This window comes from Syngnathus scovelli, unplaced genomic scaffold (assembly GCF_024217435.2).
Source record: "Syngnathus scovelli strain Florida unplaced genomic scaffold, RoL_Ssco_1.2 HiC_scaffold_23, whole genome shotgun sequence".
Lineage (NCBI taxonomy): Eukaryota > Metazoa > Chordata > Actinopteri > Syngnathiformes > Syngnathidae > Syngnathus > Syngnathus scovelli.
This window is the reverse complement of record NW_026061323.1, coordinates 549,193-575,876: the sequence shown is the minus strand read 5'-3', so window position 1 is coordinate 575,876 and position 26,684 is coordinate 549,193. Positions and strand designations below refer to the sequence as shown.

Below are 26,684 nucleotides of genomic sequence, written 5' to 3'. Positions count from 1 at the left end.
TTATTGTTAATAGATATTTATATGCAAATCCGTCCAAGTCCATGACTTCTGTATCCAAATTAAACAATTGGGCAAGTTTGCCGTGAAACATGCCAAGTTCCATATTGTCTTGTCGTCACGTTGCTCTTCTGCAATGATCCTGGCTTTCCAGAAAGCTCTAATTGTGCCTTGTAAGCAGTGTTCCCTCTAATTTTTCAAGTGACTGTGCAAACACACAAGCTCCCTGTGCACACTGTGGACCACTGTGTGCAACACCAGAATGAATGAATGAATGAACAAACAAACAAATAAATAAATAAATAAATAAATAAATAAATAAATAAATAAATAAATAAATATTGTCAATGAGAACTTTAACTTGCTCGGGGTCGGATTTTGTTTTGTGTGACAGCTCGTTCCTTTTCTGTCGATCTTTTGCGTTCTTTGCAATAACGTACCGATCCGCTCTCCCATCTTGAGTCTTTGTACAATTCCAACAGCTTTCAAATGACATTTCTGCTGAATGTGACGCGCGAGGTAGTCCAACTTCCATTTCTTCCGTATTTTTCCCTCCGTAAACTCGCCCGCCACTTTGGCTTCACTGCATGTTTTGCAGAGGAGACCTTTCTCATTCAAAAAGAGAAAATCTCACCCAGTTTCACTGTTTCCTCTTGTAGTTGCACACACTCCAACAGCCATCCAAACTTAAAAGAAGCATCTCTTATTTATTTTGGCTTGGCGAGTGGATGTGTCGCTGCTCATTCGTTTCGCCATGATTAGCTAATTTAGCATTTGCATCACTTGACTCTGCCGCACTGCATGGATAGGCAGGACACATATGTGTCATACATATACTATGTAGCCTAAGTGAAACATATCATTGGCTGGACAACTGTCAATTACTGATTTACACTACAAAAAGGCACAGAAAGAAAATCATTCATCCACTTAATTAGATTAGAGTACGTCTAACAGTAGATCTTAATCAATCAGTTTATGCTGAATTGTATTTTGTGCGCAGCATGTAATTTCATGTGCGCCAAGACTGCACGACCAGTCCGCAATTGCGCAGCTTAGAGGGAACACTGCTCGTAAGCACGTCTCTTTGTCTATGCCAGGGTTCGGCAACCCAAAATGTTCAAAGGGCCATATTGGCCCAAAAAAAAACAAAAAACATACCTGTCTGGAGCCTTAAAAATCTAAAAGCCTTTTATAATGCAACGTAGTGTCAATACATAAGTTGTATGCCTACTATTAAAATAATCTAAAGAAAAATAGTGGCGTCAATTTGATCACTTCTTCTTGCGGCCCATTAGAGTTCACGTACTTGCATAGCAGCGGTGTCTGTTCGATATCGGTCGCGTCACTCGACTCACCCATCACAGGCAATTGAAAAAGCTGTAGCTGAATTGATGTCCTTGAGCTTGAAAGACTGCATCCATGCGGTTCGACAATGATTCATATTGATGAAATCATCAGGAAAGAATGCAGTCTTGCGTGCCTCTCAAGAGTTCAAGATTTTTTGGTTTTGTCTTCCAAGCGTCCGCCATCATTCTACCCCAAACATGCTCAATGATGTTCGTGTCTGGTGACTGGGCTGGCCAGTACTGGAGCACCTTGATCTAGAACAAGGGCGTTCTATTCAGCCTACTCATACCCCCACTCTGTTTCTCTTAATAAATATGCCCTTGCAGGAAGGAGGGTTCAGACTTCATTCCTTCAATGGGTGAAATCTCCACCTGCAGGTGTCTAAAAGAACTTGCTTGTCTCCCGTGGTGTTCTTGCAAAATAAGTGTGAGTGAGCAAATCTCTAACACCAATCATAAAAGGTGTTAGAGTTGTGCTCACTCTAACTTATTTTGCAAGAACCACACGGGAGACAAGCAAGTCCTTTTAGACACCTGCAGGTGGAGAGTTCACTCGCTCAGGAATGAAGTCTGAAAACCCTCCCAACTGCAAGGACATATTTATTAAGAGTGGGGGCTGGTGTAGACTGAATAGGAAGCCCAAAACATATCAGGGGGAACTTTTACGACCTTGTGTAGGATGAGACAAGGTAGGTTATTTATTACCGGTTGCATTCCAACATAATCATCCGATAAGGATAATCTGAAAAACCCTAACAATTGGGAAGAGGTAGCTAATATTTCTTGACATTTTAGTATGTTGATATTGCCTTCTAACTTGCAAAGGTTTTGCTAGGATTGGGTGTATTGTATGACAAGCCGACAAAACTTGTTTTGCCAAACTCTGACCTTTCTGTGTTCATTAAAAGATCAATATTTCTGCAGTGAAGCAAATTTATTTTCATACATTACACCTCATTTGGGTGAGTCAAAGTCAGGTTATAAGCCATTGTTTCTACAACATGGACAAGCGACAGAACTTCTGTCAGACACTGTATATAGTTTGTCCTTGTTCAAGCTCTATGTACGTTCTGTATTATATGTAATGTGGATGTATTTCTATGTATGAAATAAAGTCATTCATTCAACTATGTCTGCTACAGGTGGACAATGTCACGGGTCGTTTCAACAGTCAGTTCAAGACCTATGCCATCTGTGGCGCCATCCGCAGAATGGTGAGTCATCCTGGATTGTGTTCAATGGTTCAAATGCTTGTGGTTTTTTACATGTGCGTGTTCTCTCCTAAATGCAAAACAGGGGGAGTCTGATGATTCCATCCTCAGGCTGGCAAAGAATGATGGTGTTGTTGCCAAGTAAGATGACATTTTTGTCATCAGCACGTATCTTGTGTTATAATGTGCATTTTTCTCTCCATAGGAACATCTGAGTGATATCTTTAAAATAAAATGTAAGAAAATCCAAATGCTTTATTGGTCCTGGTTTTTATTTTATTTTTTTTATTTTTTAGCGCATAGAGCACATTTGTTTTGTTTGTTTTTTAACGTCCATTAGATTACAATTACAAAGTGAATAATTATCCCAGTAAAAATACTGAATTTTTGTCCTGTCATCCGTACATACATCATCTACCGATTATCTGGAGGTTGGGCCGTAGAGGCAGCATTTTCAGCAAGAAAGCCCAGACTTCCTTATCTCCAGCCACTTCTTCTAGCTCTTCCCGATGTATCCCAAGGAGTTCCCAGGCCAGCTGGGAGTCGGGAGCTGTGTCCAAATTCACAGGGTGCGTTCTCCGAAGGCCGTGTTTTAGGATGTATGATGTAACTTTCGGCGTGACTCAGCTGCCCAAGTAGTTGAAACGCAGGGATGTTTTTTCACTTGTTGAATATGAACGTAACCGTTAAAATCCACCTGTTTTTCACCATCTGAACGGGTGGCTATTTTGCTCACCAGTTTTCTAAAGCTGAACTGCGATTGTTTTTGACTTGAGACCTGGCAACTGTGATGTCATTTTTAGTCGGCAGCGAGTGGCAATATGGTTGCCCCCCTGTGATGGATAAGAACGAGTGAATTTTGTTACTTATCTTATTCCAAGGACGCAATATTAATAAGAATGATGTATTTCGGCTCCTGTGGGCATATATAACATATTTTAAAGAAAATGTTGGGTTGAGTTACCCTTTAATAGGAGTGGAGCGCACTCTTGCTCTCTGAACATGCCTACTCACAGAGTAGTGCTACTTTGCTGGAGCACATCCTCGCACTCTGGGCAGTAGTCATGGACACCCTGAACTGGTTGTCACCAAATCGCGGGACACACATAGACGAATAACCATTAACACTCAAACCTACAGACAATTTATAGTCGTCAGTCGGCCTACCATGCACGTCTATTCAACATTGGAGAACATTGGAATACCAGGAGGAAACCCAGGCAGGCATGGGGAGAACATGCGAGCTCCACTCAGAAAGTCCGTAGCCGAAATCGGACCCACAACCTTTGCATTGTAAGGCAAACATGCTAACCAGTGCTCCACCATGCTGCCAAATAAAAAGTTTTACTGGGTTAATTGTAGTACATACTGTTGGGTTGACAACATTTATCTGAAATCAATCTCAGAGGCGGTAGGTCTTTTTGGCTTAGCGTTTTCTTCTGCGCAGAAGGGCGCACCCCAAACACACGCAACAAGTGTGGCTGAGATCTGCGCTCTGCTCGAATTTACGTAGCCGTGCCTTTTATTGAGAGAGAAACAAAGGGGCAAGTGTACATGATCGGGTAGGTTCCCAGGCAGGAAGTACATTCCATAGTTATCTCATTACCACAGAACAAATGGGATACTCTTATGGACGGAGCAGTATGGACGTCTCATGACTATTAGCTTAACAAAGACCTAGTCTTAGTGGCCCTGGGAATACATCCCTGTGCCGTACTCATGACTTCAACTTAAATAAGACCTCTGTCTGCTTCACCCATCCCATGACAATCATGATCTGAACATGTCTAGCTAACTATGGGGCTTATTGTATAGCGCGGCTAATGACTCCAGTCATTAGCCGGCCATATGCCCCCAAGTCATTTTCACAAGGCTAGATGGTCACATACTGCGGAGAATCTTGCACACAAAAGCAGATACATAGAATCCAATGATAAAAAAGTATATCATTTCCAACACATACCGTAATTTCCGGTGTACAAGCCGCGACTTTTTTCCAAAATTTTGAACCCTGCGGCTTATAGTCAGGTGCGTCTTATATAAGATTTTTTTCGTGATTTTTGTGATGACTTGATCACTTTTACTCTTAACACTATTATATACAGTAAAAGCTACAAAACAAACTGACAAATAAGTCGTTTTCAAATCAGACGAGTAAAAACTGGTCAAATATTTTTTTAAAAAGATATTACAAGTGAAGACAATTTGCAATTCTAGTAATGACACATAAATTTGATGCACAATTTGTCTTCGCGGGCCACATAGAATGATGTGGCGGGCCGTATCTGGCCCCCGGGCCTTGAGTTTGACACCTGTGCATTAAACCAATGATTCAACATATACTGTAATTCTACAACAGACCACAAGTAGATACACTTTCACACTTATTTTTCTGTTTCATTTTAACTTGTGTGTAGCCCTTTGGCACTTTTAGCCTTTGTACCCGCTAAACAACATATTTTTGTACATTCTTTTAAACTGGTGGATATTTGGACTTTGCTTGAGTTCCTCACTTAGATTGTTAAAGTCCCAAAGTCCCAATGATCATCGTCACACACACATCTGGGTGTGGTGAAATTTGTCCTCTGCATTTAACCCATCCCCATGTGATTTTGATCCATCCCCTGGGGGAGAGGGGAGCAGTGAGCAGCAGCGGTGCCGCGCTCGGGAATCATTTGGTGATCTAACCCCCCAATTCCAACCCTTAATGCTGAGTGCCAAGCAGGGAGGCAATGGGTCCCATTTTTATAGTCTTTGGTATGACCCGGCCGGGGTTTGAACCCACAACCTTCCAGTCTCAGGGCGGACACTCTACTACTAGGCCACTGAGCTGTTCCATAGTTTGACCCCAGTTATAGTGATGCAAAAACTTTTTAAGGTTGTTCTTATGTTTAAGATTTTGAAGTTGTGATTCCCCCTTAACTTATAACCTCCCTCCCGATTCCTAAATAAGTTTTGGATATTTTCTGGTAGTTGTTTTGCTTACTTGCTATACATGATGATTGCTGTTTGGTAAGATACTATGTCAGTGGATTTCAATAGTTTGGATTGTATGAAAAGTGGATTTGTGTGTTCCAAGTAGTTGACTTTATGAATAGTCCTTATTGCTCTTTTCTGCAGAATGATAAGTGGCTGTAGTGAAGTTTTATAAGTATTCCCCCAAACCTCAGCACAGGGCAAGACAAGAGAACAATAAAGTGTACGAAGTGAATGATAATCCAGTAATTCTTTTGCTTTGTATATGACTGCCATGCTTCTTGAAATTTTAGACTTTACGTTTTTGATGTGTGGCCGCAACGGATGCTAACTGCCGTCAACCGTCATACCATCAGAGAAGAAGAAGGGGTGGCCTGTCCTTTTCGTCGTCCTTTTGTCGGTTACGGTGAGTCTCTGCGTTGCTCTCTTTCTGGAACCGCCTTAAACGAGCACATGCGGTGATATTACCGTGTATTTTACCGACGTTTATCGTCGTTAAACAGATAGCGTTACTGTGTGTGTTTGTTTAGAGGACAAAAAGTTAAAATGCAGTTTAATTGGCAGTTTCCACGCCGGTACGCGTGGACGTTCCACATGTTAGTTGCTATGCTAAGAGTCTTCTGGTCAGTTTTACACCCCCACGCATTGGCACGTTGCATTCCGCGAGATTGCGATTTAGCCGAGAAAGGGGTTGGGGTGGCACGGTGACGCACTAGTTAGCACGTCCGTCTCGCAGTGCAGACGTTCTGGGTTTAATTCTGGCTTTAACGGTTCGACTCGCTTCCAGGTAACACTGCGATCAAGCCAGTCGCACGGGAAGCGTGCCCATATTATAGGCTTTACGTTAAAAGAGAGCGAAGGAAAAGCAGGGCAGTGCTATAGTATGTAAGCGCCGGTATAGAGAGCGAAGGGAAAGCATTGCATTACGATAGCATGTAAATGCCGTTAAAGAGATCGAAGGGAAAGCATAGTGTGATAACATGTAAACGCGTCCGTTTTTTTTCCAAATGATAAATGTGTAAATCTCATCCGTGTATATCAAATTAACAAATTCTTAAAAAAATCTGAGGAGCATTCAACATGGGACTATCATCCTGCAATTTTTGCGGTCAAAACGTTACATGACCTGTGAGCTATTGAGTTAAAATGCTCATTTACAGTAATAAATCGGATAAAATAATAAGCATTCAACTGAAAATATGTATATCTCAACCAGGCCATGTGGGACGACCATCCTGCAATATCACGGGCCATTAGGTCACATGACTCAGGAGCTATTGAGGAAAAATGCAAATATTTACAGTTATAAATTCATTTAAAATATTTGAAGCATTGGAATAAAGTTCTAAGTGGTGTATCACAACCAGCCCATGTGGGACTATCATCCAACAGTTTGGGGTCAATAGGTCACATGATCTGGGAGCTATTGAGGTAAAATTCTATTTCCAGTAATACATTCAATTTTAAAACAAGCAGGCATTCAAATGAAATTCTAGGAGGTGTATCTCAACCAGCCCATTTGGGACTATCGTCCTCCACTGTTTTGGGTCAATAGGTAACATGACCTGGAAGCTATTGAGCTAAAATTCTAATATTTACAGTAATAAATTCATTAAAAATATTTTAACCATTGGAATGAAATTCTAAGAGGCTGAATAGCTCCCAGGTCATGTGACCTATTGACTTCAAACTGAAGGATAATAGCCCCACATGGTCTGGTTGAGATGCACCTCTTAGAATTTCATTCCAAAGCTACGAATATTTTGAGTGAATTCATGACTGTAAATATTAGCGGTGTAGCTCAATAGCTCTCAGGTCATGTGACCTATTAACCCCCAACTGTGCAGGATGATAGTCCACATAGGCTGGTTGAGATACACCTCATAATATCATTCGAATGCTTCAAATATTTTTTGTGAATTTATGACTATAAATGTTAGCGCTTTAGCTCAATAGCTCCAGGTCATGTGACTTTTTGACCCCAAACTGTGAAGGATGATAGTTCCAAATAGGCTCTATGTGATGAATGCTTAAATTCTTTTCAATGAATTAATACTGTTAATAGCGTTTTTGCTCAATAGCTCCCAGGTCATGTGAGCCAATTATATTAAAACGCACTGCTGTGGCTATTTTGAATGTGTGCATCAAGATGGATGGATGAATGGAAGTATTGGAGTGTGTAGTGAAATTGTTGACATAAAATATTCTCTGCAGCTTTGCTTTGCAGACGACCTGCTAATCAACATGCAGAATGACGCTGGTGAATTTGTGGACCTCTACGTCCCTCGTAAATGGTGAGCAAATGTAATGGTTGTGGTACTTAAAATGCGCTTGTCGAACGTCAATCCTTGAAGGGGACAATGGTTGAGATATTTGGAGGCCAGGGTGGAAAGACTGGCTTCACACAATTGGCACACTGTCAACCCCCACGGACTAGCAATTTGCCCCGTTGACATATTTATGTGCGTGTGCCAGGGTTGTCACGATACTAGAATTTCAGTCGTCGGTACCAATACCTGTGATTTTCCACAATTCTCGATACTAATTTGTTATCATGGTAAAAAACAGAATCGACTTACTTTTAAAATCACTAATCCATCTGCTATAGCCAGGAAGACTTGCGCACATACCTTCAACATGTGCCCAAACGTAATTTTCCAAGATGGCGGCGCCCTGTGAGGCTGCGGCCAAGCCGGCTCCCGATAAAAATGTGTGTTTTGTGTTAAATGTACCGTCCAAATCGTCTCCGAGAATCGCATACGACAGAAGTACACTATTGGGACTTAGAAGCAACAACTGCACAAAGGATATATCCGGAGTTAACTTTGCCATGGATCGCGAAACTATTCGCGGTCTTGGAATAATGTCCCGAGACAAAGGAACCTCTGAGGCAGCGGGCTCCCCCTCCCCCACCAGCCGACACTGGAAGCAGCTGAAGCGGCGGTGGAGTCTGAGCACACGCCGGAGGAGAAGGCGAGGTTCCCGAGCCGGCATCAAACACCGACTGAAGAGAAACCCTCACAAAACAGCACTTCCATCTATTCTCCTTTCAAACGTGCGGTCGTTGGAAAATAAAATGGACTATCTCAAGCTGGACTTAACTACAGAACGAAAGGTGAGAGAATGCAACGCGATCATCCTCACAGAGACGTGGCTTCACAACAACGTTCCGGACAGCGCCATTAAACTGGATGGGTTTACAACTTTCCGCGCGGACAGAAACCACACCAGCACGGGTAAATCTCGAGGAGGTGGTGTGTGGATTTACATTAACAACAACTGGTGTACAAACGCTGTAGTTACTACAAGTCACTGCTCAGAGAACATTGAGTTTTTAACCCTCAACTGCCGTCCATTCTACCTACCGCGTGAATTCAATACCGTCAACATCACAGCTGTTTACGTCCCCCCCAGCGCTAACACAAAGGACGCACTCTCCATACTGTACAAGTCTGTGAGTACACTACAGAACACACACCCGGACTTGGTCTGCATAATCGCTGGCGATTTCAACCAGGCCAAATTGAAAACAGTAATGCCACACTTCCACAAGTGTGTGAACTTTGCAACAAGGGGAGAAAACACACTTGACCAGGTCTACGCAAACATCAGACAGGCCTTCAGAGCCCTTCCCCACCCCCACCTGGGTTCATCAGACCATCTCTCTGTTATGCTAATTCCAGCCTACAGACCTCTGTTGACGAGAAGCAAACCAACTGTGAAGCAGATCAGGGCCTGGCCAGAGGGCTCCACAGCAGCTCTACAGGACTGTTTTGAACGCACAGACTGGTCTGTCTTCAGGGAGGCGGCCACCACCAACCAGGACGTCAACCTCACCGAATACACAGACTCTGTAACTGGATACATAACGAAGTGCATGGAAGATGTAACCGTCACCAAAGACATTACAGTGAGAGCAAATGAAAAACCCTGGTTCACCAGGGAGGTACGTGAGCTCCTGAGGGCACGCAACGCTGCTTTCAAGTCTGGGGACAAGGAGGCCCTCAAGACTGCTAGGGCCAACTTGCACCGGGGCGTGCATATGGTCAAAAAATCAACTCACACTTCACAGACACAAAAGACCCAAGACGCCTGTGGCAAGGCATCCAGTCAGTCACAGACTACAAACCATCCCCCCCACCGTGTGAGGACAACATAGACTTCCTCAACTCTCTCAACACCTTCTTCAGCCGGTTTGAAGAAAACAACACCACAACACCCACAAAAACCCCAGTACACCCAGACAGCACAACACTTCAACTGGACCCAGCGGACGTGAAGAGGACCCTACTCAAGGTGAACCCCAGGAAAGCTGCAGGTCCAGACAACATACCCGGGCGCGTGCTCAGAGACTGTGCAGACTCACTCACTGACGTCCTCACAGACATCTACAACACCTCTCTGAACCAAGTCATCATACCAGCAATTTTCAAAGCTACCACCATCGTACCACTACCCAAGAAGTCACCAGCATCATCACTGAATGACTACAGACCCATAGCACTCACTTCCATCATGATGAAGTACTTTGAGAGACTGGTGAAGGCCCACTTAACATCCACCCTCCCCACTACTCTGGACCCATACCAATTTGCCTACCGCCCCAAGCGCTCCACTGATGACGCCATAGCAACAGCACTCCACCTCTGCCTGGCTCATCTGGAGAACAAAAACAGTCACGCGCGGATGCTGTTCATTGACTCCAGCTCTGCGTTCAACACAGTCATCCCCCAACATCTGGTGAATAAGCTGAGTACAATAGGCGTCAGAACTTAACTGTGCAACTGGCTGCTGGACTTTCTAACGAACAGACCGCAGACAGTCAGAGTCGGAAACAACTCCTCAGCGACCACCGTCATAAACACCGGGGTGCCGCAAGGATGTGTGCTATCCCCCCTGCTGTTCACGCTGATGACCCACGACTGCTCTGCCAGATTTGAAACGAATCACATCATCAAATTTGCAGATGACACAACAGTGGTGGGCCTCATCAAAGACAACGATGACTCAGCATACAGAGAGGAGGTACAGCAACTCATCACCTGGTGTGATAGGAACAAGCACAAGCAGACTGAGTAACAGCTTCTTTCCTCAAGCCATCAGACTCATGAACACACTGAGGAAAACCACTTGAACATTCCAAAGTCACCATGCCACTTGGCACTTTACTCTTGCACCTTATATACAGTTATACACTTTTTCACTTTACTTCTATGACCACTGATTGTACTTCTGCTGCTGTGTATGTATGTGTGTGTGTGTGTGTGTGGGTCTGTATTGTCAATACTCTTATTACACACCGTGTGTGTGTGTGCGTGTGTGTGAATGTGAGAGAGAGTATTTTATTGTATAGTACTGCACATGTTTATAAGCATGTTAGTGTTTGAATGACTGCAATGTGTAAGTGTGCATTGTCTATGTTTATGTTGTGAATGAATATGTCAGAGAAAGAAATTGTAAATTCAGTATGAGTAAGTTAGCTGTGTGTGTGTTTGTGTTGTGTGTGTTGTGTGTATGTGTGTGTGAGAAAGAAAGAGATTTATGTCAATGTCTTATTTAAATGTTTTTAGTTAAACTGCACATTGGAGACTGGTCAAACGCAATTTCAAACTTCTGTGGTAACCCTGTTACATAGGATTTTTGACAATAAAGTAAACTTGAACTTGAACTTGAATCTGCTTCTCAACCTTCTGAAACGGATTGTGGTTGAAAACCGAGGTTTGACTGTATTTTTATTAATCAATGGAAACACTGTTTTTTAAATTATTATTTTTATTTTCTTTTTAAAAGCTCTGCGAGCAACCGGATCATCGGAGCCAAGGACCACGCTTCCGTGCAGATCAACATAGCAGAGGTAATCTTTTTCCAACTTACCGTATTTTTGGCACAATAAGGCACTTGGGGTTAAAAGGCACAATTGCAGGGTCTGTTTTGTATTTAATCCACACATAGAGCGCATTATCGGGCCTATTTATGGCATGACTTATGGTAAACAAAAAGTTATAGGACCAAGACACTGAGATTGGTTGTACTTTATTCTACTGTTTAACCATGTACTCTATGTACTCACATTATTGTTAATAGATATTTATATGCAAATCCGTCCAAGTCCATGACTTCTGTATCCAAATTAAACAATTGGGCAAGTTTGCCATGAAACATGCCAAGTTCCATATTGTCTTGTCGTCACGTTGCTCTTCTGCAATGATCCTGGCTTTCCAGAAAGCTCTAATTGTGCCTTGTAAGCAGTGTTCCGTCTAATTTTTCAAGTGACTGTGCAAACACACAAGCTCCCTGTGCACACTGTGGACCACTGTGTGCAACACCAGAATGAATGAATGAATGAACAAATAAATAAATAAATAAATAAATCTTGTCAATGAGAACTTTAACTTGCTCGGGGTCGGATTTTGTTTTGTGTGACAGCTCGTTCCTTTTCTGTCGATCTTTTGCGTTCTTTGCAATAACGTACCGATCCGCTCTCCCATCTTGAGTCTTTGTACAATTCCAACAGCTTTCAAATGACATTTCTGCTGAATGTGACGCGCGAGGTAGTCCAACTTCCATTTCTTCCGTATTTTTCCCTCCGTAAACTCGCCCGCCACTTTGGCTTCACTGCATGTTTTGCAGAGGAGACCTTTCTCATTCAAAAAGAGAAAATCTCACCCAGTTTCACTGTTTCCTCTTGTAGTTGCACACACTCCAACAGCCATCCAAACTTAAAAGAAGCATCTCTTATTTATTTTGGCTTGGCGAGTGGATGTGTCGCTGCTCATTCGTTTCGCCATGATTAGCTAATTTAGCATTTGCATCACTTGACTCTGCCGCACTGCATGGATAGGCAGGACACATATGTGTCATACATATACTATGTAGCCTAAGTGAAACATATCATTGGCTGGACAACTGTCAATTACTGATTTACACTACAAAAAGGCACAGAAAGAAAATCATTCATCCACTTAATTAGATTAGAGTACGTCTAACAGTAGATCTTAATCAATCAGTTTATGCTGAATTGTATTTTGTGCGCAGCATGTAATTTCATGTGCGCCAAGACTGCACGACCAGTCCGCAATTGCGCAGCTTAGAGGGAACACTGCTCGTAAGCACGTCTCTTTGTCTATGCCAGGGTTCGGCAACCCAAAATGTTCAAAGGGCCATATTGGCCCAAAAAAAACAAAAAACATACCTGTCTGGAGCCTTAAAAATCTAAAAGCCTTTTATAATGCAACATAGTGTCAATACATAAGTTGTATGCCTACTATTAAAATAATCTAAAGAAAAATAGTGGTGTCAATTTGATCACTTCTTCTTGCGGCCCATTAGAGTTCACGTACTTGCATAGCAGCGGTGTCTGTTCGATATCGGTCGCGTCACTCGACTCACCCATCACAGGCAATTGAAAAAGCTGTAGCTGAATTGATGTCCTTGAGCTTGAAAGACTGCATCCATGCGGTTCGACAATGATTCATATTGATGAAATCATCAGGAAAGAATGCAGTCTTGCGTGCCTCTCAAGAGTTCAAGATTTTTTGGTTTTGTCTTCCAAGCGTCCGCCATCATTCTACCCCAAACATGCTCAATGATGTTCGTGTCTGGTGACTGGGCTGGCCAGTACTGGAGCACCTTGATCTAGAACAAGGGCGTTCTATTCAGCCTACTCATACCCCCACTCTGTTTCTCTTAATAAATATGCCCTTGCAGGAAGGAGGGTTCAGACTTCATTCCTTCAATGGGTGAAATCTCCACCTGCAGGTGTCTAAAAGAACTTGCTTGTCTCCCGTGGTGTTCTTGCAAAATAAGTGTGAGTGAGCAAATCTCTAACACCAATCATAAAAGGTGTTAGAGTTGTGCTCACTCTAACTTATTTTGCAAGAACCACACGGGAGACAAGCAAGTCCTTTTAGACACCTGCAGGTGGAGAGTTCACTCGCTCAGGAATGAAGTCTGAAAACCCTCCCAACTGCAAGGACATATTTATTAAGAGTGGGGGCTGGTGTAGACTGAATAGGAAGCCCAAAACATATCAGGGGGAACTTTTACGACCTTGTGTAGGATGAGACAAGGTAGGTTATTTATTACCGGTTGCATTCCAACATAATCATCCGATAAGGATAATCTGAAAAACCCTAACAATTGGGAAGAGGTAGCTAATATTTCTTGACATTTTAGTATGTTGATATTGCCTTCTAACTTGCAAAGGTTTTGCTAGGATTGGGTGTATTGTATGACAAGCCGACAAAACTTGTTTTGCCAAACTCTGACCTTTCTGTGTTCATTAAAAGATCAATATTTCTGCAGTGAAGCAAATTTATTTTCATACATTACACCTCATTTGGGTGAGTCAAAGTCAGGTTATAAGCCATTGTTTCTACAACATGGACAAGCGACAGAACTTCTGTCAGACACTGTATATAGTTTGTCCTTGTTCAAGCTCTATGTACGTTCTGTATTATATGTAATGTGGATGTATTTCTATGTATGAAATAAAGTCATTCATTCAACTATGTCTGCTACAGGTGGACAATGTCACGGGTCGTTTCAACAGTCAGTTCAAGACCTATGCCATCTGTGGCGCCATCCGCAGAATGGTGAGTCATCCTGGATTGTGTTCAATGGTTCAAATGCTTGTGGTTTTTTACATGTGCGTGTTCTCTCCTAAATGCAAAACAGGGGGAGTCTGATGATTCCATCCTCAGGCTGGCAAAGAATGATGGTGTTGTTGCCAAGTAAGATGACATTTTTGTCATCAGCACGTATCTTGTGTTATAATGTGCATTTTTCTCTCCATAGGAACATCTGAGTGATATCTTTAAAATAAAATGTAAGAAAATCCAAATGCTTTATTGGTCCTGGTTTTTATTTTATTTTTTTTATTTTTTAGCGCATAGAGCACATTTGTTTTGTTTGTTTTTTAACGTCCATTAGATTACAATTACAAAGTGAATAATTATCCCAGTAAAAATACTGAATTTTTGTCCTGTCATCCGTACATACATCATCTACCGATTATCTAGAGGTTGGGCCGTAGAGGCAGCATTTTCAGCAAGAAAGCCCAGACTTCCTTATCTCCAGCCACTTCTTCTAGCTCTTCCCGATGTATCCCAAGGAGTTCCCAGGCCAGCTGGGAGTCGGGAGCTGTGTCCAAATTCACAGGGTGCGTTCTCCGAAGGCCGTTTTTTAGGATGTATGATGTAACTTTCGGCGTGACTCAGCTGCCCAAGTAGTTGAAACGCAGGGATGTTTTTTCACTTGTTGAATATGAACGTAACCGTTAAAATCCACCTGTTTTTCACCATCTGAACGGGTGGCTATTTTGCTCACCAGTTTTCTAAAGCTGAACTGCGATTGTTTTTGACTTGAGACCTGGCAACTGTGATGTCATTTTTAGTCGGCAGCGAGTGGCAATATGGTTGCCCCCCTGTGATGGATAAGAACGAGTGAATTTTGTTACTTATCTTATTCCAAGGACGCAATATTAATAAGAATGATGTATTTCGGCTCCTGTGGGCATATATAACATATTTTAAAGAAAATGTTGGGTTGAGTTACCCTTTAATAGGAGTGGAGCGCACTCTTGCTCTCTGAACATGCCTACTCACAGAGTAGTGCTACTTTGCTGGAGCACATCCTCGCACTCTGGGCAGTAGTCATGGACACCCTGAACTGGTTGTCACCAAATCGCGGGACACACATAGACGAATAACCATTAACACTCAAACCTACAGACAATTTATAGTCGTCAGTCGGCCTACCATGCACGTCTATTCAACATTGGAGAACATTGGAATACCAGGAGGAAACCCAGGCAGGCATGGGGAGAACATGCGAGCTCCACTCAGAAAGTCCGTAGCCGAAATCGGACCCACAACCTTTGCATTGTAAGGCAAACATGCTAACCAGTGCTCCACCATGCTGCCAAATAAAAAGTTTTACTGGGTTAATTGTAGTACATACTGTTGGGTTGACAACATTTATCTGAAATCAATCTCAGAGGCGGTAGGTCTTTTTGGCTTAGCGTTTTCTTCTGCGCAGAAGGGCGCACCCCAAACACACGCAACAAGTGTGGCTGAGATCTGCGCTCTGCTCGAATTTAGCCGTGCCTTTTATTGAGAGAGAAACAAAGGGGCAAGTGTACATGATCGGGTAGGTTCCCAGGCAGGAAGTACATTCCATAGTTATCTCATTACCACAGAACAAATGGGATACTCTTATGGACGGAGCAGTATGGACGTCTCATGACTATTAGCTTAACAAAGACCTAGTCTTAGTGGCCCTGGGAATACATCCCTGTGCCGTACTCATGACTTCAACTTAAATAAGACCTCTGTCTGCTTCACCCATCCCATGACAATCATGATCTGAACATGTCTAGCTAACTATGGGGCTTATTGTATAGCGCGGCTAATGACTCCAGTCATTAGCCGGCCATATGCCCCCAAGTCATTTTCACAAGGCTAGATGGTCACATACTGCGGAGAATCTTGCACACAAAAGCAGATACATAGAATCCAATGATAAAAAAGTATATCATTTCCAACACATACCGTAATTTCCGGTGTACAAGCCGCGACTTTTTTCCAAAATTTTGAACCCTGCGGCTTATAGTCAGGTGCGTCTTATATAAGATTTTTTTCGTGATTTTTGTGATGACTTGATCACTTTTACTCTTAACACTATTATATACAGTAAAAGCTACAAAACAAACTGACAAATAAGTCGTTTTCAAATCAGACGAGTAAAAACTGGTCAAATATTTTTTTAAAAAGATATTACAAGTGAAGACAATTTGCAATTCTAGTAATGACACATAAATTTGATGCACAATTTGTCTTCGCGGGCCACATAGAATGATGTGGCGGGCCGTATCTGGCCCCCGGGCCTTGAGTTTGACACCTGTGCATTAAACCAATGATTCAACATATACTGTAATTCTACAACAGACCACAAGTAGATACACTTTCACACTTATTTTTCTGTTTCATTTTAACTTGTGTGTAGCCCTTTGGCACTTTTAGCCTTTGTACCCGCTAAACAACATATTTTTGTACATTCTTTTAAACTGGTGGATATTTGGACTTTGCTTGAGTTCCTCACTTAGATTGTTCCATAGTTTGACCCCAGTTATAGTGATGCAAAAACCTTTTAAGGTTGTTCTTATGTTTAAGATTTTGAAGTTGTGATTCCCCCTTAACTTATAACCTCCCTCCCGATTCCTAAATAAGTTTTGGATATTTTCTGGTAGTTGTTTTGCTTACTTGCTATACATGATGATTGCTGTTTGGTAAGATACTATGTCAGTGGATTTCAATAGTTTGGATTGTATGAAAAGTGGATTTGTGTGTTCCAAGTAGTTGACTTTATGAATAGTCCTTATTGCTCTTTTCTGCAGAATGATAAGTGGCTGTAGTGAAGTTTTATAAGTATTCCCCCAAACCTCAGCACAGGGCAAGACAAGAGAACAATAAAGTGTACGAAGTGAATGATAATCCAGTAATTCTTTTGCTTTGTATATGACTGCCATGCTTCTTGAAATTTTAGACTTTACGTTTTTGATGTGTGGCCGCAACGGATGCTAACTGCCGTCAACCGTCATACCATCAGAGAAGAAGAAGGGGTGGCCTGTCCTTTTCGTCGTCCTTTTGTCGGTTACGGTGAGTCTCTGCGTTGCTCTCTTTCTGGAACCGCCTTAAACGAGCACATGCGGTGATATTACCGTGTATTTTACCGACGTTTATCGTCGTTAAACAGATAGCGTTACTGTGTGTGTTTGTTTAGAGGACAAAAAGTTAAAATGCAGTTTAATTGGCAGTTTCCACGCCGGTACGCGTGGACGTTCCACATGTTAGTTGCTATGCTAAGAGTCTTCTGGTCAGTTTTACACCCCCACGCATTGGCACGTTGCATTCCGCGAGATTGCGATTTAGCCGAGAAAGGGGTTGGGGTGGCACGGTGACGCACTAGTTAGCACGTCCGTCTCGCAGTGCAGACGTTCTGGGTTTAATTCTGGCTTTAACGGTTCGACTCGCTTCCAGGTAACACTGCGATCAAGCCAGTCGCACGGGAAGCGTGCCCATATTATAGGCTTTACGTTAAAAGAGAGCGAAGGAAAAGCAGGGCAGTGCTATAGTATGTAAGCGCCGGTATAGAGAGCGAAGGGAAAGCATTGCATTACGATAGCATGTAAATGCCGTTAAAGAGATCGAAGGGAAAGCATAGTGTGATAACATGTAAACGCGTCCGTTTTTTTTCCAAATGATAAATGTGTAAATCTCATCCGTGTATATCAAATTAACAAATTCTTAAAAAAATCTGAGGAGCATTCAACATGGGACTATCATCCTGCAATTTTTGCGGTCAAAACGTTACATGACCTGTGAGCTATTGAGTTAAAATGCTCATTTACAGTAATAAATCGGATAAAATAATAAGCATTCAACTGAAAATATGTATATCTCAACCAGGCCATGTGGGACGACCATCCTGCAATATCACGGGCCATTAGGTCACATGACTCAGGAGCTATTGAGGAAAAATGCAAATATTTACAGTTATAAATTCATTTAAAATATTTGAAGCATTGGAATAAAGTTCTAAGTGGTGTATCACAACCAGCCCATGTGGGACTATCATCCAACAGTTTGGGGTCAATAGGTCACATGATCTGGGAGCTATTGAGGTAAAATTCTATTTCCAGTAATACATTCAATTTTAAAACAAGCAGGCATTCAAATGAAATTCTAGGAGGTGTATCTCAACCAGCCCATTTGGGACTATCGTCCTCCACTGTTTTGGGTCAATAGGTAACATGACCTGGAAGCTATTGAGCTAAAATTCTAATATTTACAGTAATAAATTCATTAAAAATATTTTAACCATTGGAATGAAATTCTAAGAGGCTGAATAGCTCCCAGGTCATGTGACCTATTGACTTCAAACTGAAGGATAATAGCCCCACATGGTCTGGTTGAGATGCACCTCTTAGAATTTCATTCCAAAGCTACGAATATTTTGAGTGAATTCATGACTGTAAATATTAGCGGTGTAGCTCAATAGCTCTCAGGTCATGTGACCTATTAACCCCCAACTGTGCAGGATGATAGTCCACATAGGCTGGTTGAGATACACCTCATAATATCATTCGAATGCTTCAAATATTTTTTGTGAATTTATGACTATAAATGTTAGCGCTTTAGCTCAATAGCTCCAGGTCATGTGACTTTTTGACCCCAAACTGTGAAGGATGATAGTTCCAAATAGGCTCTATGTGATGAATGCTTAAATTCTTTTCAATGAATTAATACTGTTAATAGCGTTTTTGCTCAATAGCTCCCAGGTCATGTGAGCCAATTATATTAAAACGCACTGCTGTGGCTATTTTGAATGTGTGCATCAAGATGGATGGATGAATGGAAGTATTGGAGTGTGTAGTGAAATTGTTGACATAAAATATTCTCTGCAGCTTTGCTTTGCAGACGACCTGCTAATCAACATGCAGAATGACGCTGGTGAATTTGTGGACCTCTACGTCCCTCGTAAATGGTGAGCAAATGTAATGGTTGTGGTACTTAAAATGCGCTTGTCGAACGTCAATCCTTGAAGGGGACAATGGTTGAGATATTTGGAGGCCAGGGTGGAAAGACTGGCTTCACACAATTGGCACACTGTCAACCCCCACGGACTAGCAATTTGCCCCGTTGACATATTTATGTGCGTGTGCCAGGGTTGTCACGATACTAGAATTTCAGTCGTCGGTACCAATACCTGTGATTTTCCACAATTCTCGATACTAATTTGTTATCATGGTAAAAAACAGAATCGACTTACTTTTAAAATCACTAATCCATCTGCTATAGCCAGGAAGACTTGCGCACATACCTTCAACATGTGCCCAAACGTAATTTTCCAAGATGGCGGCGCCCTGTGAGGCTGCGGCCAAGCCGGCTCCCGATAAAAATGTGTGTTTTGTGTTAAATGTACCGTCCAAATCGTCTCCGAGAATCGCATACGACAGAAGTACACTATTGGGACTTAGAAGCAACAACTGCACAAAGGATATATCCGGAGTTAACTTTGCCATGGATCGCGAAACTATTCGCGGTCTTGGAATAATGTCCCGAGACAAAGGAACCTCTGAGGCAGCGGGCTCCCCCTCCCCCACCAGCCGACACTGGAAGCAGCTGAAGCGGCGGTGGAGTCTGAGCACACGCCGGAGGAGAAGGCGAGGTTCCCGAGCCGGCATCAAACACCGACTGAAGAGAAACCCTCACAAAACAGCACTTCCATCTATTCTCCTTTCAAACGTGCGGTCGTTGGAAAATAAAATGGACTATCTCAAGCTGGACTTAACTACAGAACGAAAGGTGAGAGAATGCAACGCGATCATCCTCACAGAGACGTGGCTTCACAACAACGTTCCGGACAGCGCCATTAAACTGGATGGGTTTACAACTTTCCGCGCGGACAGAAACCACACCAGCACGGGTAAATCTCGAGGAGGTGGTGTGTGGATTTACATTAACAACAACTGGTGTACAAACGCTGTAGTTACTACAAGTCACTGCTCAGAGAACATTGAGTTTTTAACCCTCAACTGCCGTCCATTCTACCTACCGCGTGAATTCAATACCGTCAACATCACAGCTGTTTACGTCCCCCCCAGCGCTAACACAAAGGACGCACTCTCCATACTGTACAAGTCTGTGAGTACACTACAGAACACACACCCGGACTTGGTCTGCATAATCGCTGGCGATTTCAACCAGGCCAAATTGAAAACAGTAATGCCACACTTCCACAAGTGTGTGAACTTTGCAACAAGGGGAGAAAACACACTTGACCAGGTCTACGCAAACATCAGACAGGCCTTCAGAGCCCTTCCCCACCCCCACCTGGGTTCATCAGACCATCTCTCTGTTATGCTAATTCCAGCCTACAGACCTCTGTTGACGAGAAGCAAACCAACTGTGAAGCAGATCAGGGCCTGGCCAGAGGGCTCCACAGCAGCTCTACAGGACTGTTTTGAACGCACAGACTGGTCTGTCTTCAGGGAGGCGGCCACCACCAACCAGGACGTCAACCTCACCGAATACACAGACTCTGTAACTGGATACATAACGAAGTGCATGGAAGATGTAACCGTCACCAAAGACATTACAGTGAGAGCAAATGAAAAACCCTGGTTCACCAGGGAGGTACGTGAGCTCCTGAGGGCACGCAACGCTGCTTTCAAGTCTGGGGACAAGGAGGCCCTCAAGACTGCTAGGGCCAACTTGCACCGGGGCGTGCATATGGTCAAAAAATCAACTCACACTTCACAGACACAAAAGACCCAAGACGCCTGTGGCAAGGCATCCAGTCAGTCACAGACTACAAACCATCCCCCCCACCGTGTGAGGACAACATAGACTTCCTCAACTCTCTCAACACCTTCTTCAGCCGGTTTGAAGAAAACAACACCACAACACCCACAAAAACCCCAGTACACCCAGACAGCACAACACTTCAACTGGACCCAGCGGACGTGAAGAGGACCCTACTCAAGGTGAACCCCAGGAAAGCTGCAGGTCCAGACAACATACCCGGGCGCGTGCTCAGAGACTGTGCAGACTCACTCACTGACGTCCTCACAGACATCTACAACACCTCTCTGAACCAAGTCATCATACCAGCAATTTTCAAAGCTACCACCATCGTACCACTACCCAAGAAGTCACCAGCATCATCACTGAATGACTACAGACCCATAGCACTCACTTCCATCATGATGAAGTACTTTGAGAGACTGGTGAAGGCCCACTTAACATCCACCCTCCCCACTACTCTGGACCCATACCAATTTGCCTACCGCCCCAAGCGCTCCACTGATGACGCCATAGCAACAGCACTCCACCTCTGCCTGGCTCATCTGGAGAACAAAAACAGTCACGCGCGGATGCTGTTCATTGACTCCAGCTCTGCGTTCAACACAGTCATCCCCCAACATCTGGTGAATAAGCTGAGTACAATAGGCGTCAGAACTTAACTGTGCAACTGGCTGCTGGACTTTCTAACGAACAGACCGCAGACAGTCAGAGTCGGAAACAACTCCTCAGCGACCACCGTCATAAACACCGGGGTGCCGCAAGGATGTGTGCTATCCCCCCTGCTGTTCACGCTGATGACCCACGACTGCTCTGCCAGATTTGAAACGAATCACATCATCAAATTTGCAGATGACACAACAGTGGTGGGCCTCATCAAAGACAACGATGACTCAGCATACAGAGAGGAGGTACAGCAACTCATCACCTGGTGTGATAGGAACAAGCACAAGCAGACTGAGTAACAGCTTCTTTCCTCAAGCCATCAGACTCATGAACACACTGAGGAAAACCACTTGAACATTCCAAAGTCACCATGCCACTTGGCACTTTACTCTTGCACCTTATATACAGTTATACACTTTTTCACTTTACTTCTATGACCACTGATTGTACTTCTGCTGCTGTGTATGTATGTGTGTGTGTGTGTGTGTGGGTCTGTATTGTCAATACTCTTATTACACACCGTGTGTGTGTGTGCGTGTGTGTGAATGTGAGAGAGAGTATTTTATTGTATAGTACTGCACATGTTTATAAGCATGTTAGTGTTTGAATGACTGCAATGTGTAAGTGTGCATTGTCTATGTTTATGTTGTGAATGAATATGTCAGAGAAAGAAATTGTAAATTCAGTATGAGTAAGTTAGCTGTGTGTGTGTTTGTGTTGTGTGTGTTGTGTGTATGTGTGTGTGAGAAAGAAAGAGATTTATGTCAATGTCTTATTTAAATGTTTTTAGTTAAACTGCACATTGGAGACTGGTCAAACGCAATTTCAAACTTCTGTGGTAACCCTGTTACATAGGATTTTTGACAATAAAGTAAACTTGAACTTGAACTTGAATCTGCTTCTCAACCTTCTGAAACGGATTGTGGTTGAAAACCGAGGTTTGACTGTATTTTTATTAATCAATGGAAACACTGTTTTTTAAATTATTATTTTTATTTTCTTTTTAAAAGCTCTGCGAGCAACCGGATCATCGGAGCCAAGGACCACGCTTCCGTGCAGATCAACATAGCAGAGGTAATCTTTTTCCAACTTACCGTATTTTTGGCACAATAAGGCACTTGGGGTTAAAAGGCACAATTGCAGGGTCTGTTTTGTATTTAATCCACACATAGAGCGCATTATCGGGCCTATTTATGGCATGACTTATGGTAAACAAAAAGTTATAGGACCAAGACACTGAGATTGGTTGTACTTTATTCTACTGTTTAACCATGTACTCTATGTACTCACATTATTGTTAATAGATATTTATATGCAAATCCGTCCAAGTCCATGACTTCTGTATCCAAATTAAACAATTGGGCAAGTTTGCCATGAAACATGCCAAGTTCCATATTGTCTTGTCGTCACGTTGCTCTTCTGCAATGATCCTGGCTTTCCAGAAAGCTCTAATTGTGCCTTGTAAGCAGTGTTCCGTCTAATTTTTCAAGTGACTGTGCAAACACACAAGCTCCCTGTGCACACTGTGGACCACTGTGTGCAACACCAGAATGAATGAATGAATGAACAAATAAATAAATAAATAAATAAATCTTGTCAATGAGAACTTTAACTTGCTCGGGGTCGGATTTTGTTTTGTGTGACAGCTCGTTCCTTTTCTGTCGATCTTTTGCGTTCTTTGCAATAACGTACCGATCCGCTCTCCCATCTTGAGTCTTTGTACAATTCCAACAGCTTTCAAATGACATTTCTGCTGAATGTGACGCGCGAGGTAGTCCAACTTCCATTTCTTCCGTATTTTTCCCTCCGTAAACTCGCCCGCCACTTTGGCTTCACTGCATGTTTTGCAGAGGAGACCTTTCTCATTCAAAAAGAGAAAATCTCACCCAGTTTCACTGTTTCCTCTTGTAGTTGCACACACTCCAACAGCCATCCAAACTTAAAAGAAGCATCTCTTATTTATTTTGGCTTGGCGAGTGGATGTGTCGCTGCTCATTCGTTTCGCCATGATTAGCTAATTTAGCATTTGCATCACTTGACTCTGCCGCACTGCATGGATAGGCAGGACACATATGTGTCATACATATACTATGTAGCCTAAGTGAAACATATCATTGGCTGGACAACTGTCAATTACTGATTTACACTACAAAAAGGCACAGAAAGAAAATCATTCATCCACTTAATTAGATTAGAGTACGTCTAACAGTAGATCTTAATCAATCAGTTTATGCTGAATTGTATTTTGTGCGCAGCATGTAATTTCATGTGCGCCAAGACTGCACGACCAGTCCGCAATTGCGCAGCTTAGAGGGAACACTGCTCGTAAGCACGTCTCTTTGTCTATGCCAGGGTTCGGCAACCCAAAATGTTCAAAGGGCCATATTGGCCCAAAAAAAAACAAAAAACATACCTGTCTGGAGCCTTAAAAATCTAAAAGCCTTTTATAATGCAACGTAGTGTCAATACATAAGTTGTATGCCTACTATTAAAATAATCTAAAGAAAAATAGTGGCGTCAATTTGATCACTTCTTCTTGCGGCCCATTAGAGTTCACGTACTTGCATAGCAGCGGTGTCTGTTCGATATCGGTCGCGTCACTCGACTCACCCATCACAGGCAATTGAAAAAGCTGTAGCTGAATTGATGTCCTTGAGCTTGAAAGACTGCATCCATGCGGTTCGACAATGATTCATATTGATGAAATCATCAGGAAAGAATGCAGTCTTGCGTGCCTCTCAAGAGTTCAAGATTTTTTGGTTTTGTCTTCCAAGCGTCCGCCATCATTCTACCCCAAACATGCTCAATGATGTTCGTGTCTGGTGACTGGGCTGGCCAGTACTGGAGCACCTTGATCTAGAACAAGGGCGTTCTATTCAGCCTACTCATACCCCCACTCTGTTTCTCTTAATAAATATGCCCTTGCAGGAAGGAGGGTTCAGACTTCATTCCTTCAATGGGTGAAATCTCCACCTGCAGGTGTCTAAAAGAACTTGCTTGTCTCCCGTGGTGTTCTTGCAAAATAAGTGTGAGTGAGCAAATCTCTAACACCAATCATAAAAGGTGTTAGAGTTGTGCTCACTCTAACTTATTTTGCAAGAACCACACGGGAGACAAGCAAGTCCTTTTAGACACCTGCAGGTGGAGAGTTCACTCGCTCAGGAATGAAGTCTGAAAACCCTCCCAACTGCAAGGACATATTTATTAAGAGTGGGGGCTGGTGTAGACTGAATAGGAAGCCCAAAACATATCAGGGGGAACTTTTACGACCTTGTGTAGGATGAGACAAGGTAGGTTATTTATTACCGGTTGCATTCCAACATAATCATCCGATAAGGATAATCTGAAAAACCCTAACAATTGGGAAGAGGTAGCTAATATTTCTTGACATTTTAGTATGTTGATATTGCCTTCTAACTTGCAAAGGTTTTGCTAGGATTGGGTGTATTGTATGACAAGCCGACAAAACTTGTTTTGCCAAACTCTGACCTTTCTGTGTTCATTAAAAGATCAATATTTCTGCAGTGAAGCAAATTTATTTTCATACATTACACCTCATTTGGGTGAGTCAAAGTCAGGTTATAAGCCATTGTTTCTACAACATGGACAAGCGACAGAACTTCTGTCAGACACTGTATATAGTTTGTCCTTGTTCAAGCTCTATGTACGTTCTGTATTATATGTAATGTGGATGTATTTCTATGTATGAAATAAAGTCATTCATTCAACTATGTCTGCTACAGGTGGACAATGTCACGGGTCGTTTCAACAGTCAGTTCAAGACCTATGCCATCTGTGGCGCCATCCGCAGAATGGTGAGTCATCCTGGATTGTGTTCAATGGTTCAAATGCTTGTGGTTTTTTACATGTGCGTGTTCTCTCCTAAATGCAAAACAGGGGGAGTCTGATGATTCCATCCTCAGGCTGGCAAAGAATGATGGTGTTGTTGCCAAGTAAGATGACATTTTTGTCATCAGCACGTATCTTGTGTTATAATGTGCATTTTTCTCTCCATAGGAACATCTGAGTGATATCTTTAAAATAAAATGTAAGAAAATCCAAATGCTTTATTGGTCCTGGTTTTTATTTTATTTTTTTTATTTTTTAGCGCATAGAGCACATTTGTTTTGTTTGTTTTTTAACGTCCATTAGATTACAATTACAAAGTGAATAATTATCCCAGTAAAAATACTGAATTTTTGTCCTGTCATCCGTACATACATCATCTACCGATTATCTAGAGGTTGGGCCGTAGAGGCAGCATTTTCAGCAAGAAAGCCCAGACTTCCTTATCTCCAGCCACTTCTTCTAGCTCTTCCCGATGTATCCCAAGGAGTTCCCAGGCCAGCTGGGAGTCGGGAGCTGTGTCCAAATTCACAGGGTGCGTTCTCCGAAGGCCGTTTTTTAGGATGTATGATGTAACTTTCGGCGTGACTCAGCTGCCCAAGTAGTTGAAACGCAGGGATGTTTTTTCACTTGTTGAATATGAACGTAACCGTTAAAATCCACCTGTTTTTCACCATCTGAACGGGTGGCTATTTTGCTCACCAGTTTTCTAAAGCTGAACTGCGATTGTTTTTGACTTGAGACCTGGCAACTGTGATGTCATTTTTAGTCGGCAGCGAGTGGCAATATGGTTGCCCCCCTGTGATGGATAAGAACGAGTGAATTTTGTTACTTATCTTATTCCAAGGACGCAATATTAATAAGAATGATGTATTTCGGCTCCTGTGGGCATATATAACATATTTTAAAGAAAATGTTGGGTTGAGTTACCCTTTAATAGGAGTGGAGCGCACTCTTGCTCTCTGAACATGCCTACTCACAGAGTAGTGCTACTTTGCTGGAGCACATCCTCGCACTCTGGGCAGTAGTCATGGACACCCTGAACTGGTTGTCACCAAATCGCGGGACACACATAGACGAATAACCATTAACACTCAAACCTACAGACAATTTATAGTCGTCAGTCGGCCTACCATGCACGTCTATTCAACATTGGAGAACATTGGAATACCAGGAGGAAACCCAGGCAGGCATGGGGAGAACATGCGAGCTCCACTCAGAAAGTCCGTAGCCGAAATCGGACCCACAACCTTTGCATTGTAAGGCAAACATGC

At 42.7% G+C, this 26,684-nt stretch overlaps 1 long non-coding RNA gene and 1 other non-coding gene across 2 annotated transcripts; both read left to right on the top strand.

Moving 5' to 3' along the window:
- Positions 1–1,267: 1,267 nt before the first annotated feature.
- LOC137839860 (uncharacterized) lies at positions 1,268–2,808 on the top strand. Its single transcript, XR_011086256.1, has 2 exons — positions 1,268–2,560; positions 2,643–2,808. It is a non-coding gene; the product is annotated as an uncharacterized lncRNA (long non-coding RNA).
- A 4,189-nt stretch (positions 2,809–6,997) lies between these two features.
- Positions 6,998–14,375, top strand: LOC125992656 (uncharacterized). Its single transcript, XR_011086254.1, has 2 exons — positions 6,998–11,387; positions 14,056–14,375. It is a non-coding gene; the product is annotated as an uncharacterized protein (transcript).
- The last annotated feature ends 12,309 nt before the right edge of the window (positions 14,376–26,684 follow it).